This window comes from Carassius auratus, chromosome 25 (genome assembly GCF_003368295.1).
Source record: "Carassius auratus strain Wakin chromosome 25, ASM336829v1, whole genome shotgun sequence".
NCBI lineage: Eukaryota > Metazoa > Chordata > Actinopteri > Cypriniformes > Cyprinidae > Carassius > Carassius auratus.
The window spans coordinates 10,511,652-10,526,858 of NC_039267.1; the positions used below are offsets into that span (position 1 = coordinate 10,511,652).

Here is a 15,207-nt window from a genome sequence, read left to right on the forward strand (position 1 = left end):
GTTTATTATAAATCCGAGAATGGTGTGCATAATATCACAAAGGTAAACCGAAAAAGTGGGCAGGGAATGGGGTGCGCGTGCGCCTGCATTCTGCAGATCAGCAAGCATGAGATCCTCATCATGAGCTTTCATGCTCCTCTTTGGTGTCCTGCAACAGATTGAGGATCGTTTCGAGTGCCGCCTGGTTCTCGACATTTCCTGATGGGGTTATCCAAGCGGTGCTGATAGCAACACAAACAGTGCGATGCACATCACCAAGTAGTCTTTTATTCAGTATTTAATGCGTTCATAGCTGCAGGTCAAGCTAATGTTATAGTTTACAAGCGTGCGCGCGCCACTGGAGATATGCGAACTGTTTGCATGCATAGCAATACAAGCATAAAACTTGATTGGATAAGAAAACCGTGCACTGAACTGGTGAGTTTGTGGTACGAGAAGAACAATTGCATTATTTTGGTGATAAAAGACTAGATTTTCCCGGGTTGCGATCTAATCACGCGGTTCTTGGGAAGGAGAAGGCACCGTAGTGTGTTCATTGTTGTCCCGGAGTGGAGAGATGTCAGTCCGCAGGAGCAGGTCGCATCGGTCTCTGAGACTCGTTACTGTGATTTTCATCCTGCTGTGTGTCAACATTGCTGAAACGACTGCAGAAGATGATGCTTTCAACGCAGAGGTTTGTAGACTTAATGCTTAGTTTTGTGTTTTGTGCTGAAATACTGACGACACCAAACAAACTTTGTGGAGTTTATCTGTACATATAGAGTTGTGAAATTCTGTTTGGCTACATTTTGCTTTGGTCTTCCAGGATTGTGAAAGTATGAGTTTTAGGTTTAATATAATGTAGAGGACAATTAATCAAATTGTAGAAAACTTGACAATTAGCAATAGGTTTGAACGATTTTTTTTTTTTTTTCACTTTTCAACTCATAGTTCTAATAATATCACGTTTACTAATAACACCATTCATACTTGAATTGTGTGGATGATTGCTAAACTTTTAAATAACTATAATTTTCATGTGATAAATGTGTAACAGTTAGACATATCCCAGAACAAAAATAAAAAATACATTTACGTTTATATAGGTCATAAAAGCTTTCATTAAATATAATGCTGTTACAACAACAATGGTTTTTATTATTAAATGTATTGTGTGTGTGTGAAAATCTAATGATCACCCTATTATTGTATTTTAAAGCATAAATAACTTATTGGTTACTGGACACATAACAAAAAAAACTGAATTTTTTTATATAAAAAGCACATTTTATAGTTTCTATCTACTCCTTACAGGACCATAGGGTTTTCAGCGTCAAGAATTATAATAGGAAGTTTCTGCAACCTCTGATGAACATCAGATGGTGTCATGGATGTGCCTCAGGATGATTACATCTGTAGTCTGTGACAGTGGTCTTAACTAAAAAGAACACCTTCAAATATTAATCTTCATATTAAAATGTAATTCTTTACTAAACATTTAAAACTATCCTCTGGTGCACAAATCATTTTTTTTTTTTGTTTATTTAGTTTAAGACTTCTCTTACTCCAGACCTCCTGATGGATTCTAACGAATAGTTGCGTAATTAAAAAGCAACTTGTTTATTAATGTCTTCCTGCATGTTCATGTTTTCTTTCTGTTGTGTAATCCCATCGTCAACACACTTCTTGGTAGTAGTTGTTGCAACACCTTGTCAACTCTCCGACATTTTCTGTGTGTTGTTCCTTAAAGTCATGGCTGAGGACCTATGGCTTACCTGTCCCAGGCTAGCAGACAGATGTCCACCATGCACTCGGCCCAGATCCTTTCTAGTGCCATTAAGAACATGCAGCGCTTCTATGGCCTGGAGGAGACCGGACATATGGACTTGATCACTATTAAGTATGACTTTTTTTTTTCTTATTCAACTGCCTGTTGAACAACAAGATGAACTTAGTCTGTTTTGATTGTGTTAACTGAGAAAATAGAAACGTTTATACAGTGTACACTACAGTGTAACTAGGTCAAGAAGCTTATCTATACCACTTATTACTTAATAAAATTAGTATTTTTTAATGATAAGAATGATTTGATGAGCATTCTCATCATTCTCTTGATGAGCTTCAACACAGGACACACATATATTATGCAAACAAAAACTTTTATTTTGGATGTGATTAATCTCGATTAAACGTTTGACAGCATTAATATTCTTTATTTTTTTATTTTTCAGTGCCATGAAAAGACCTCGCTGTGGAGTGCCAGATCATTTTGAGGAGTCAGCGGAGGGAGGTACTCGGCGTAAGCGATATGCACTTACTGGCCACAAATGGGACCAGGGCGAGCTGACTTACAGGTGAATCAACCAGAAGAACAAATTCAGTTTACATTGTTCAAGTTAATGATCATCAAGCTAATGATGAGGGGGAAAAAATCTTTATTTTTCTGCCCAAGTATTCAGAACCACTCACCCAAAGTGGGCAAGGAGCAGACCTACAAGGCTATTCACAAAGCCTTCAAGGTTTGGGAGAAAGTAACGCCTCTGCGATTCGAGGAGGTCCCGTATCACGAGATAAAGAATGGTAGTGAGGGGCCTGACATAATACTACTGTTTGCCTCTGGGTATCATGGGGATATGTCTCTCTTTGATGGGGAAGGGGGCTCTTTGGCACACGCTTTTTTCCCTGGTCCCGGAATGGGAGGAGACACACATTTCGATATAGACGAGCCATGGACCTTGAACCAACGGGAGGGCTCAGGTGTGAACAATTTTCTGCAGTCTTTTTCCTACTTCAAAGTAAATTTACTTTCTTTTTTTTTTTTTACTTTTCCATAGAAAATGTATGAATGTTAGCAACATTTTAAATATCTTTGAACTGTTCAGAAACAGATTTAACCCGTTGTTTTTTCTTTGTTTATAGTTTAGTCATTTAACTTGCTGTTCTTGTTTGGTTGTAGGTGTTGACTTGTTTCTGGTTGCGGTTCATGAGTTGGGACATGCGCTGGGGTTAGAGCACTCCAACAACCCTTCTGCGATCATGGCGCCTTTCTACCAGTGGATGGACACAGAAAGCTTCTCATTGACTGAAGATGATATAAATGGCATTCACCAGATCTATGGTAAGTAGTCTGAGGTATTTCCTGTTTCAGTTAACTAACCTTTCTAAATTAGGTCCATGGTATGAATTCACATTAATTTGCATGTTATATGGCTTTTACACAACAGTTCATGCAATAAATGATAGCCTAATATTGAGTTAATTGCATCTGTGATACAGTGTTGGAAATTAAGTTGTCCATTTTCATTCTGCCATCAAAAATAGTTCCAAACAAAGCCCCAATGGAACAAAACAAATCCAGTAGTGGTTTGTGGTTTCTAAATGAGTGAATAATTCAATATTTCAACCAATAAAGTCACTTGTTTTGTTTCTGAATGAATGTTTTTAACAAATTTGTTGACTACTCAATTCAATAATTCACTCTTTGAGACAATCACATGTTTAGTTCCTGAATGAATCAGTGTTTGTTTTTAAATTGATTCAGTTGAATGATTCAGTGATTCACTCCTAAATACAATCACATTTTGCTCCTTGTTAAATCAATTTCTTTTATTGAATTGATTGACTGAGTGATTCACTCATTAACACAGTCACTTGTTTTTTCCTGAATGAATCAGTGTTTGTTTTTAAATTGATTCAGTTAAATGAATGTGTCAGTGATTCACTCCTAAATACAATAACATTTTGTTCCTTTCTAAATCTTTTTTTTTTCATGAATTGATTGACTAAGTGATTCACTCATTAAGACAGTCACTTGTTTCAGCCCTAAATGAATCGATGTTTTTTAATAAATCGGTTAACTGTATGATTTAATGATTCACTCTGTTTTGCTTCTGAATGAATCAGTTTAGTGAAGATTTAATTTCACTTGTCTGGTTTAATGATGTAACCTGCACAAAGAGTTCCCACCAGAAAAAAAATCCCACCACTAACACAGTCAAGTAACCCAGAGTGATACAAAACATTGAAATATCCGAGGTTTATTGCACTAAATAACAGCACACTTAGAACGCCACATTCATTTTCAGTGAGAATTATTTCAAATACATTTTTGTCAGTGTTATCCAAATGACACTTTTGCAGTTAAAAAATTAGCAAAATGTGTATCTTGTGCAACTGTGAGTTTTCCCAATGCAGAACAGTCATTATCCAGTGATTTCTTTAAGCTGTGCCACATTTATGTTACAGTGTTTATCCTCACTCTGCTGTTTTATGTGCTTGAGTTTTCACTCCAGTTGCATTGATTTCACACCAATGAATTTTTCAGCGTATGTGTCTTTGCTTGAGTCGGTTTTCTCCATTTGAAAGTCTTCCACTGCTGGCTGAATGAGCCTCATGGGCCTTCTGGTGCTGGATGGAAAAGTGACGCGTACTGTGTCTATGCAGTATGTGTGGAAAAGAGGATGTTTAGCTAAGTGTGAAAATACATTATGGTTTGGTTTTTACAGGACCCCCAGAGACTGTCACCACTCAAGTACCTCCCACCACAACCCTGTTTACAACCACGGCTGAGCCGGAGCCCACAACTACAGTGGCCCAACCGAAAACAACCAGACCCTCAGTGCAACCCACCAGGCCTTGGGTGCCTCCGGTCCGCCCCACTAGGAGGTCCCATAGACCCCAGCCCACAGCACGCACGGATCAGGATGCACCTGACATCTGCGAGGGGAACTTTGACACAGTGACCGTACTGAGAGGCGAGATGTTTGTGTTCAAGGTTAATAACAGTGAACACTATAGTAACCATATAAATATGTCTTAAACCACTAGCAATTGTATTTAGTTTGTTTTTGACCATAATTTGGATCCGGTGTCTGCAAGAAGATGGTCAAACCATTCTGATAAGGCATAAATATTTGCGGTAAATGTTATGACTACATGGATGTTTTTATTCTTTGTCAGGGTCGTTGGTTCTGGAGGGTTAGGAGGAACCGGGTTCTGGATAATTACCCAATGCCAATCTCCTTCTTCTGGATGGGGCTTCCAGAGGACATAGACGCTGCCTATGAACGGCATGATGGGAAATTCGTGTTCTTTAAAGGTCTGAGTCATGAAATAAATGTTTAAATGACTTAATCTAAGTGAGGTTAATTGTTAAAGCAAGAAAAGAGGATGAAAAATTATGTATTTTTAATTATTTTATGATTACAATTTTTTTAAACAATTATAATGATAACAGTAATAAACATTATCTAATTGTTTTAATTGAAAAAAACAAATGCTGTCACATTCAAAATAAATGTTTATGTAGTGTATGTATATATTATACAATATATTTCTTAAATATACACACGTGTGTGTGTGTATTTTTATATACATAAATATACACAGTACATACATTATGTAAATGCAAACATTTTTCTGGATGCGCATAATCACAGTGTATCAATTTGACAGCACTTTTTTGTTTTTTTATATATATTTTTTCTTCTTTTTTTTATCCCCCTCTTTTTTTTGCCCCAGAGAAGCTGTAAATATTGTGATCGAGAGTTATCTTTATGACAGTGATCGTGGATGACCAACATCTTTGAAAACGACAAAGCATCAAAATAATTTAATATTTCCCAGATATCAATCTACTTCTCCTTGAAACATCTGTTCCTCTTGCTGTAACAGCATCTTGGAGTCAAATTATGTCACCTGTAAAACTCTCAGAGAGGAAAGAAGAAAAGTCTGGCAGCATCTCAGGACTTCGCCTGCATTGCGTCAGCTTCAGCTCCAGATGCTGACTGCTCTGTTTTCATTTTGAGAGAAGAAACCTGGACAATTTGCAGCAGGGCACGTGTATTAGAAAGCGACACAGTTGTTGTTTTCTTGTTTATGCAAATTATGAGATTTCAGGTTTGAGGAGAACTTTGCTTCATGCAACACAAAACCTTTTCTGTGCAATTTCATTGACTGAATAGAGGTCTCTGTGATATCATCTCTCAGCCATGCAAGCCCTCCCCTTCAAGTCTTTCCATCTAATGTGGCTTTTTGTCCATTCCCTCTTTGTATTTTGTATCGCTCCCGCAGGAAGTAAATACTGGCTTTTCAGAGAAGCAGACGTGGAGCCCGGATACCCTCAGGACTTGTTTCGTTATGGTCAAGGCATGCCTGACAGAGTGGACACAGCAGTGTGGTGGGAACCGTCAGGCTATACGCACTTCTTCAGAGGAGACAGGTAAACATGCTGGGGCCCTTGTGGGAAAGGCCAGATGTGTCATGCTTGAGAGTTAGCCATTAACAGAAAAACATGAGGCTACTTTAGTGGGCAGTTTTATCTGGGACTTAAAGGGATAGTCCACCTGAAAATGTAAATCCTGTTATCATTTATTCATCATCCACTTGTTAAAAAAAACCTGTAGGAGTTTTTCTTCTGAAGACATTTTGGTAACAAAACAGTTGATAGTAGCCATTGACTTCTAAGTAATTTCTTCCATGCAATGGTTGTCAGTGGCTACTGTCAACTGGTTAACAACATTTTTTTTGTAATATAATCGTTTGTGTGCATCAGAAGAAGTGGAGGGTGAGTAAATGATGATTTCATTTTTGGGTGAACTATTCCTTTAAATTAAAGGATAGTTAACTTAAAAAAATAAAAATAAAAAAGTTGTCCACATATTACTCAATCTAACTTTTCACCTGAAAACAACAACAACAAAAATAAAAATAAAACTTTGTGTAAAAAAAAAAAAAAAAAAGTCGAGCATTACAACATCACAGCATTACTGCAATACACCATGTGTCATTTACCGGTGAGAACTTTATAGTACCGTTAGTAAAAATACTACAATACCATGAAGGAAGATCAGATTGTTGATGTTTGCCTGCCGTTCTCGCTCTGTCTGCATATCGTACGTTAACGCGCTGATGACATATCCTGTCTGCGCGAACCAGGTGCGCAGAGGTATGCAAATGCATATGTTGACTGGCAGGTAGGAAAGTCAATAAACACGCTCGGAATGAGTGCTTTGATTGGACGTACCTTCCAGTGATGCTCGGGTTGAACCGAAATGAGTGGGTAAATTATTTTTTTTAAACTTTGGCCCTGTTTAGCATGAGAATCCATCTTTTTAACACTGTGAACAACTCTGAATACATGAAACACCATTGTACCCCCCCCCCCCCCTTTAAGAAACATGCAAATCAGTGCAGTCGTTTTTCAATAAACCAAATGACCCACAGGCTGACAAAGTTTCGGCAGCAGAAGTGACGAGCATTTATCATGCCGTACATCACACATATTCATATCGCTCGACTGCAGTAACAAGTTAGCCCCAGTCATTTTTCCAGATTCTGAAATGGCTAAGAAAAAGCAGTAGAAACTTTAGGTGATATTTTGGGTCAGGTAGTGTCTTAATCTTTTAGTGGTGGGTTTAAAAAGAAATATAGGCAATATAGGACTTTCAACCAGCATAACAAAAAAATCTGAAGAAAATCACCTATTGCATCTTTAAGACTGTCGTATCAATAATATAACAATATATAAAATATAATAATTTATTATGATTAAATCACAAATTAAAATGCATAAGCTTGATTTTTTTTTCTTTCTTTTTTGTAAACAAAATATAATTTCTTGCTTCGCTCTTTTAATTATGAACTGAAATATTATGACTTGTGCCTTTTTTTATTTTGTTGAAAAAATATTGAACTGATCCTTTTTGTATTAGCATAGACATAGAATTAAAGTATTATTTGATTTTTATCCTGAAGATATTGGCAGTTTAGTGAAAAATCCCGTGCCGTGGAGAAAGATTACCCTAAACCAGTGGGCGAGTGGGGATCCATTCCTGGCTCCCTGAAAGGGGCATTCCTCAGCGATGATGGAGGTGAGTCAGGCCGGGGGACGCTGCTCAAGAAAATTTCACAGCTGAATGCATGAAAAAAGAGAGTCCATTAATCCAAAACTGAGAGGGAAATGTGACCTCATTGCTAAAAAGCTGGGGTGCAATAAGACCTTTGACTTGAAAACGTTCTGCTCTCACTTCTAATTTCACTCCATGGTTTATGAGCATCTTTGGCACGTCTTTTTATAGCTCTGGAATTCAGAGCCTGGATAGAATCTTGTTTGATCGAGCATTTGCCGATGATTACATGGAATCATTAGTCACTGGTGTATTTATATACGCTAATTAACATTCTAACTCTTTTCCACACAGCGTACACTTATTTCTACAAAGACACCAAGTACTGGAGGTTCGATAACAAGCGGATGAAGGTTGACACTGGATACCCAAGATCCATTTTAAACGATTTCATGGGCTGTCGGGTGCACTTTGACGCAGAAACGGACGTAAAACCTGACCATCGATCGCCCGAGACGAACGACAAGAATCAAGACGCTGACAACGAACGAGATGATGATGAAGAAGATGAGAAAAAGGAAGATGATGTCATTTTAAGAGTGAACGAGACTGATGAACACATCATGACCCTCATTTTGGTGATCGTGCCTCTAGTTCTTGTGCTGTGCATTCTGGGAGTCATATACATCATCATCACCACACTCCAGAGGAAAGAGACGTCCAAAGTGTTAGTTCACTGCAAAAGATCCCTGCAGCAGTGGGTCTGAAAACATTCGCACACTTTCGCCACCCAATAGCCAAACCTTCCCGCACATGTTTTCTGAGAAAGACCCACCTTGTCATTTATGGTGCTCATCCCATCAAAAACCCTGTTCCCAATGTAGAATTTGCACTTTTGATTGTTTTGTGGTCATTTTTTTCATGTTTACATGCTACGAGTGATTCGTCCGTCTGCGAGTTTTTCCCTCTTGAGTCTGTTCGATTGCAGACTGTGGGAAACGTTGGATGTATGAAAACAAGCTCAGATCAGCACATTTCTTTCACATCCTCTGCTGAACTAGCCTCAATAATGGAGGAAACCGCAAACTCCGTTGCAAGGCCTTGCAGAAGGCACAGGGTTAAAAGAAAAGCCAGGCTTAATAAATTGTCTCACGCACATTTAGCAGGGTTTATAGTCTCTTCCCCCGTGGAGCATTGTCTGACTTGCATTACACAGATGTTGCTGATTTGGGACTTTATGGAGAGAAAAAGAGGGGGATGGGGGCTTGTAGCCTGCCAGCATTTCCTCTGAGCGTGCCAAAGACGAGGAGGAGGGAGGAAAGGCCATTCGAGGCGTGGCTGTACTGTCATCGTGACCTACATAAGCGTACCCCTTCTTCTTTCTCCCCCCTCAAAGTTTGTTTTCCCCACTGTACTTCCAGTCTCCCCCGGTTGTGAAGTTATTTTGAGAGGCATTCCTGGCCTCGGATTGTGTCCGTCAGTGCCTTTCAAGGCCAAATTTGTGCCTTAATAGTGAAGACCATCACCACTGTATTATGTACTTGTTTTTACTTCTTAGTAGACTAGGTGAAGTTTGAGCAAAAAAAAAAAAAAATGCTTTGTTCACGTGGCCTTCAGTGTTTTAAACCTGTGTTTTTTGTATTTCATGTCAATATGAATGTTTGTTCCTTTTTTTGTTCTTTTTTTTTTTTTGTAGTGCCAAATGAACAACTCTCAATTTGATGTTTTATTAGATTTTTGATTTGCATTTTTTTTGTATTAACAAATGAGTAAATCATGCAGGGCATGTATTGCTTTTGTTCACAGATATTATCTGGTATATAGCTTGCTCACAATAAAATGGAGTATATGGATGTAAGTACCTCTTTAATTTTTAGCTTCCTCTGCTAATCGTGCACTTCCTTGGTTTTGGTTGGAGTACAATGACACTTTTAAACTGTGAATATATATATATATATATATATCTTTAATTGTTTAATCTAAGCATATCAGTTATGTTATGGCAGTGTAAATGTTATTTTCCTGCTATTGAGCTGAAGGTGCCACATGTAGCCGTCTGCTGAATCAAGTCTGCCTCCAAAGTGATTCCATTTGCTGAACAAAACACACAAACACATACAAATTCCATTTATGATGCATGTCATCTGTTATTTTGACCGTAAATGTATTATAAATGTTATATAGTAGTATATAACCAAAACAATAGATCGTTTTTTGAGAATGATCTACGATCTAATACTGTTTTAGCTTGGATTCTGCGAGCAAACTCAGGATCCCAGTTTAGCATTCCACTAGCTAATTGACCTGCTTATTTAAATCGCCCTTATGAAAGCTAACTAATGCTTTAAACCATATTAACCACACATTAACCATAGTTTTGCTAAACTAAATAGTTGAACCATGATATTTGTAGTAAAATTGTGGTTATACAAATGGTTACACGATAGAAAAACATGTTTTTATTATAGTAAAATTGTAGTAACTATGTTTACTTTCTAATAACCTCTGCAATTGTTGAATTGTATCATACTTTTGTTTGATCGGACGTTGCAAGCAGCTAACCCAACTACCCCTTTAGTGAACTAGCTTAGCATACCACTAACCAATTAGTCCATTAGTTTATTTGCTAATGTTCCCATATAATTGATACACACACAAACACACACACACACACACACATATATATATATATATATATATATATATATATATGTGTGTGTGTGTATAGTAGCCTTTGCAAATGTATGATTTTATATCTTTATATGGTATATATTATACTTTTTAGTTTAATCAGGTGTCTCCATAATATCCATATTAGCCGTTATATAGTTTTATGATTATAGAGCATTAGAAACAGCTACCCTTGTAACACCTTCAGCGAATTAGCATAGCATACTCCTAGCCAATTAGTCTGCTAGCTCTGCTTAAACCCTTTGGAAATGTTTGATATTTTTGTAAATGTGTGTTTAAAATGTTCAGCTACTTTTTCAGGGAACCACCGCTAGTCAGTTAGCCTGCAAGTTTAGCCTGTGCTCTGAATCTTTAATTATAATTTTTAAATACATATCATTTATTGTTTTTAATGGGGCATTACAGCTACCCCCAAGGGCTAACTGGATCGGCAGTTGAGGCTACAGCCATTTTTGTTCTTTTTATTTTACGTCACACCTGCCAAATAATTGTATAAATAACAATTATTAATAACAATAAATAATTAACTAGTTACACATTTCTCATTATAATTCCTAAAACAAGCTCGTTGGACTATTCACTTCACTCTCTTCTAGCAGTATCCTGTTAGAGGATTAGATTAACTCTCTACTACATTTCCTCCAATCAGATTCTAGGGCACGGTGGAGATATGGGCCAGTGATATGCTTTAGGTGCTTACCTGCTGAGATCAGTTTATGGTTTGCCTAAAAAAACGGCTGTGGTTTGTGTTTGTAAGGCAACAGCTTGCCCTTGATCAGCTGCATTGGCCTCTCGCTGCTTCAGAGCTAATCCTGCCTTCATCTCATTATTGGATCTGTGCTGTTTAGCTGCTCAGACCTAGCATAGCCATGTCATTGGTTTCTTAAAGCAACAAGTTAGGCACGGTTACCCTCAAAAGTCAAAGAATCACAGTAAACATGTTTCTTATGTGGCATTTGATGAACTAGAAATGCAAAGTGCAGGTGCAGGGCATAGAGAGGCTAACAAAATTAGCATGTAGCATGAATTAGCTTTCTGGATGCTAGTTACTCTCACTGTCAGCTCTGAATAGCTAATTATACGAAACCCAAATCTTATCGATTTGGTATGAGAACGTATTGTCTTTATGTTGTGCACTTATATCTGTGTATATTAATTCAAACTCTGGGTTTTGCTGTTTTTGAACCGGGGCAGCAACCACCCAGAACACCCTTGTAATCACACGGCAACCACTCAGAACACCTTAGCAACCCCTATAACAACACCCTAGCAACCACTCAGAACATTTGGACATCATGCTGAAAAGTTTTGCATGGAGAAATACACTAATATTCACACTTTTCTTAAGGAAATTTACATATTTCATAATAGTGAAAAACAATATAGCGTTAGATGTGTTGTAATTATTGTAATAGATGTGTGCACATTATTGTTATTGTTATTATTATCATTATTATTTTGTATTAAGAAGATCAAATTCTTCACATTACAGCCCTTAACCTGGTTAACAGCTCCCATTGTTTTTAAGTGTCGTCTTGTGAGGGGTAACACTGTCCTTCAAGATTTAATCCCGTTAGCCCAGTGCTGCCGCAATCCTAATCCACACAGATTGCTGAAGTCCACTCTGAATGGTCTCAATCCCCACGGAATGCCCAACCACTGCTAAACATTCAGGTAAAAAACTTGATTATAATAACTGCCTTCCTGTCTGGAATCCGTCTTTTAGCATGATTTAGCATGATGATGGTGCTCTTAAAGGAAGTAGTGATTTAGATCTGATGAGTGTTTTAGGATTAGCCAGTATATTAATCCTTTCTACCATAATTAAAATTACATTTCTGAATTTTTTTTCAAGTGGACTTACTTTAAATAGTTAAACACTATACAATAAGGTTTTAGCCTATGCTGTTTAGCATGGTAGGGTGGATTAGGGTAATGTGGGACATTTTTAACCATTTTGACTTGTGCATCATATTTTCAAATGAAGCCAAAAAGATACATCAAAATGTTATATGATTATGATACCCAAGATGTTCCCTATCTAAATCAGAAGACATTCAGAAATTGTAATTAAAGGGGAAATGGCACATATATTAGTGTTCCTTGTGCCAAATCGTTTAAGAATTTGTGGATGTATAAATTCATCAGAAACCTAATTTGATAACAATTTAGAACATTGTTTTATTTATAACTGATTTATATCATTAACATTAATTTAGTCTAAATCCTATGTCAATGTCATTTCAGTGAACTTTACAAGAGGTACTTCCTGTTTGTTGATTTACTAGGCAACATTTCTGACATAATTTCCAGAAAGTCAAGTGATTTCAATTACTTTACACCCCTGCTTGAATTCAACGCCAATCATGTTCACTTTAATTTTAAAGAAGAGATAAACGCACTGAAGCTTAAGTGTCCCACATTAGTCAGTGTCCCACATTACACTAATCCACCCTTAACATGATCGTACACCATTTCTTAATTCTGCTCGTCCATTTCTGTTTCCTGTTCCATTAAAAAGTTTAGGGTCAGTACGATTTTTTGTATGTTTTTGAAATAGGTTTTTTACCAAAGCAGCATTTATTTGCGAAATATTACTACAATTCTAAAATTTTACAAAAAAAAAACATTACCCCAGTCTTCAGTGTTATGTGATCTTTCAGAAATCATTAAAATGCTGATTTGGAAAATGTTTATTATTATGATACATTTTCACCATTTTAGATGCTAACAGATGATTAGTGTTTTGGTCCTCAGGGTGAACTTGCTTTGTGCATTTTGCTTTGTGCAAAACATTTAGATGGACAGAGTGAAAGATCAAAGTGAATAAATGACTTTTGCTTGACTTCCTGAACACCGTTTCCATGCAACCGTTTGCTAATCGTTTGAATGGCTGCCATATACAGTAGGCCTGCCATACTGGGACTTTCATAACATCACATTTTATGTAAGACAATTGGGTCCAAAATAATTTTAGAGCAAGCCTGTCGTGAGAACTAGTCTGCAGACCCACAAAAAACACTTTTATTGTTCTCCATCAAGCTTATCAAACCTCTTGTGTTTGCTAAAGGATGTGGGAAATGTGACATCATTCTGTTTTTGAAACTGTATGTGGGGTTTCCCTGGAAAAGTGCCCTTATAGTTTGGATGAATAGAAGTCTCAGTGGGCTTTCCCAACGATGCAATCCTCGTCTTGGAAGCAACTCCCTTTTAATATTGTTGAGTAAAGCAAATACACAAGAATTGGGTCCTGAAGAAGGGTTTTAAGTTAAGCCTGACAAGGATGAAACATGATTCTCTTATTTCAAGGTTAAGACTGACTCCCTGTTGACTCAAACAATAGGAGTTTTAACAGAGTTTTCCCTTCCCTCAGGATGTTTAACTGGGTGGTGAAGGTCGTGCCACATCCTCCCGATACACAAGAGGATCTGAGGGAGGAAGCAATCACTGCGGTAAACCCACAAGCCCATTAACATGGACTCATAATGCACACCTCACAAATATCTGTGACTATTTAACAGTGCAAGTAATCTGATTGCCTCTAAATGGGGTCATGACATACATGTTTGTTTTAGTGTTTTACAAGCATGAATTCAAGATGTTTGTTGCCAAGTAATTTGTAGTTTGAAGCCCCTGGGCTAGTGGTTAACACACTTGATCTGAAATAATGAGCCATGGTGCTCATGTGGATAATATAAGTTTGAATCTTGCTTGCAACATTTTCTAAACCCATTCCCTTTTCCACACCCCAGCTTCCCTTTCTATATTATATCTATGAAACTGTTAAAAAGGCCAATAATAAATTCAAAAACGAATCTGAATATTACTTGAATTCCTAGATATAAAAAATGATGCTCTCATATTATCGTCTTGCTGTTGCATTGATGTCCTCTCATTTAATGAACCTCTAATTCTCTTAAATCTCTCTCTGAAGAATGGAAAAACATCGAATCGAGGTACATTTACAGCACTCGATCGTTTATTAGGTTTAATGTAATATATATTGTCTCACTTTATGTTTGGTGGCCTTACAATGTACTAAATATAATATAATATCTAAATATAATATACTAATGTACAATGAGCCTCTATCTCTTTTATTGTTATGCAGACAAGTTCAATTCAGCCAAAACAGGCAGGGAGGAAGACCAGTCATCTCAAACCTCAAAGGACAGGTGAGTTTTGACCGATCTTTCCAGTAAAGTGCACAAAAGATATTCCCTGACTGTCTGGACATGAGACATGCTGAAATCTGTTTGTTTCAGTGTTCAGAGTGGTATGTTGAACTGGATCTCCAACGGTTTCGTAAGCGCACTGCCCCAACCTGCAGGGAGTCCTCTTCTTACGAGAGCCAACCCTGATGCTAAAGTACTGATTTCATGTCAGCTAAAGTAGTTTGATATTTAATACCATTTGGTATTGCATATTAATGTGCACTTAAACCAAAATAACATCAATATATAATTCTATTTTTTATTTTGCAGTCACTTCAGGATGAAGGTTCTATGGACAGGTAAGGCTATGAATATTCAATCACTGTGCATGAAGTGTGTTTGACAGCATGGAGGTGGTCAGTGAGCCCTCTCTGTCTGCCAGGGCTGGAGTCATTGGCTGGATCTCACAAGGAATTGGAAAGGTGGTCCCGCAGCCCGATGAGAAATACATACAGGACCAGACTCTAGAATCTGAA

The 15,207-nt window shown here is 37.4% G+C and overlaps 1 pseudogene; it reads left to right on the forward strand.

The window, feature by feature from the left end:
• The first annotated feature begins 123 nt into the window (after nt 1–123).
• On the forward strand, nt 124–9,684 carry LOC113043243 (matrix metalloproteinase-15-like; annotated as a pseudogene).
• The last annotated feature ends 5,523 nt before the right edge of the window (nt 9,685–15,207 follow it).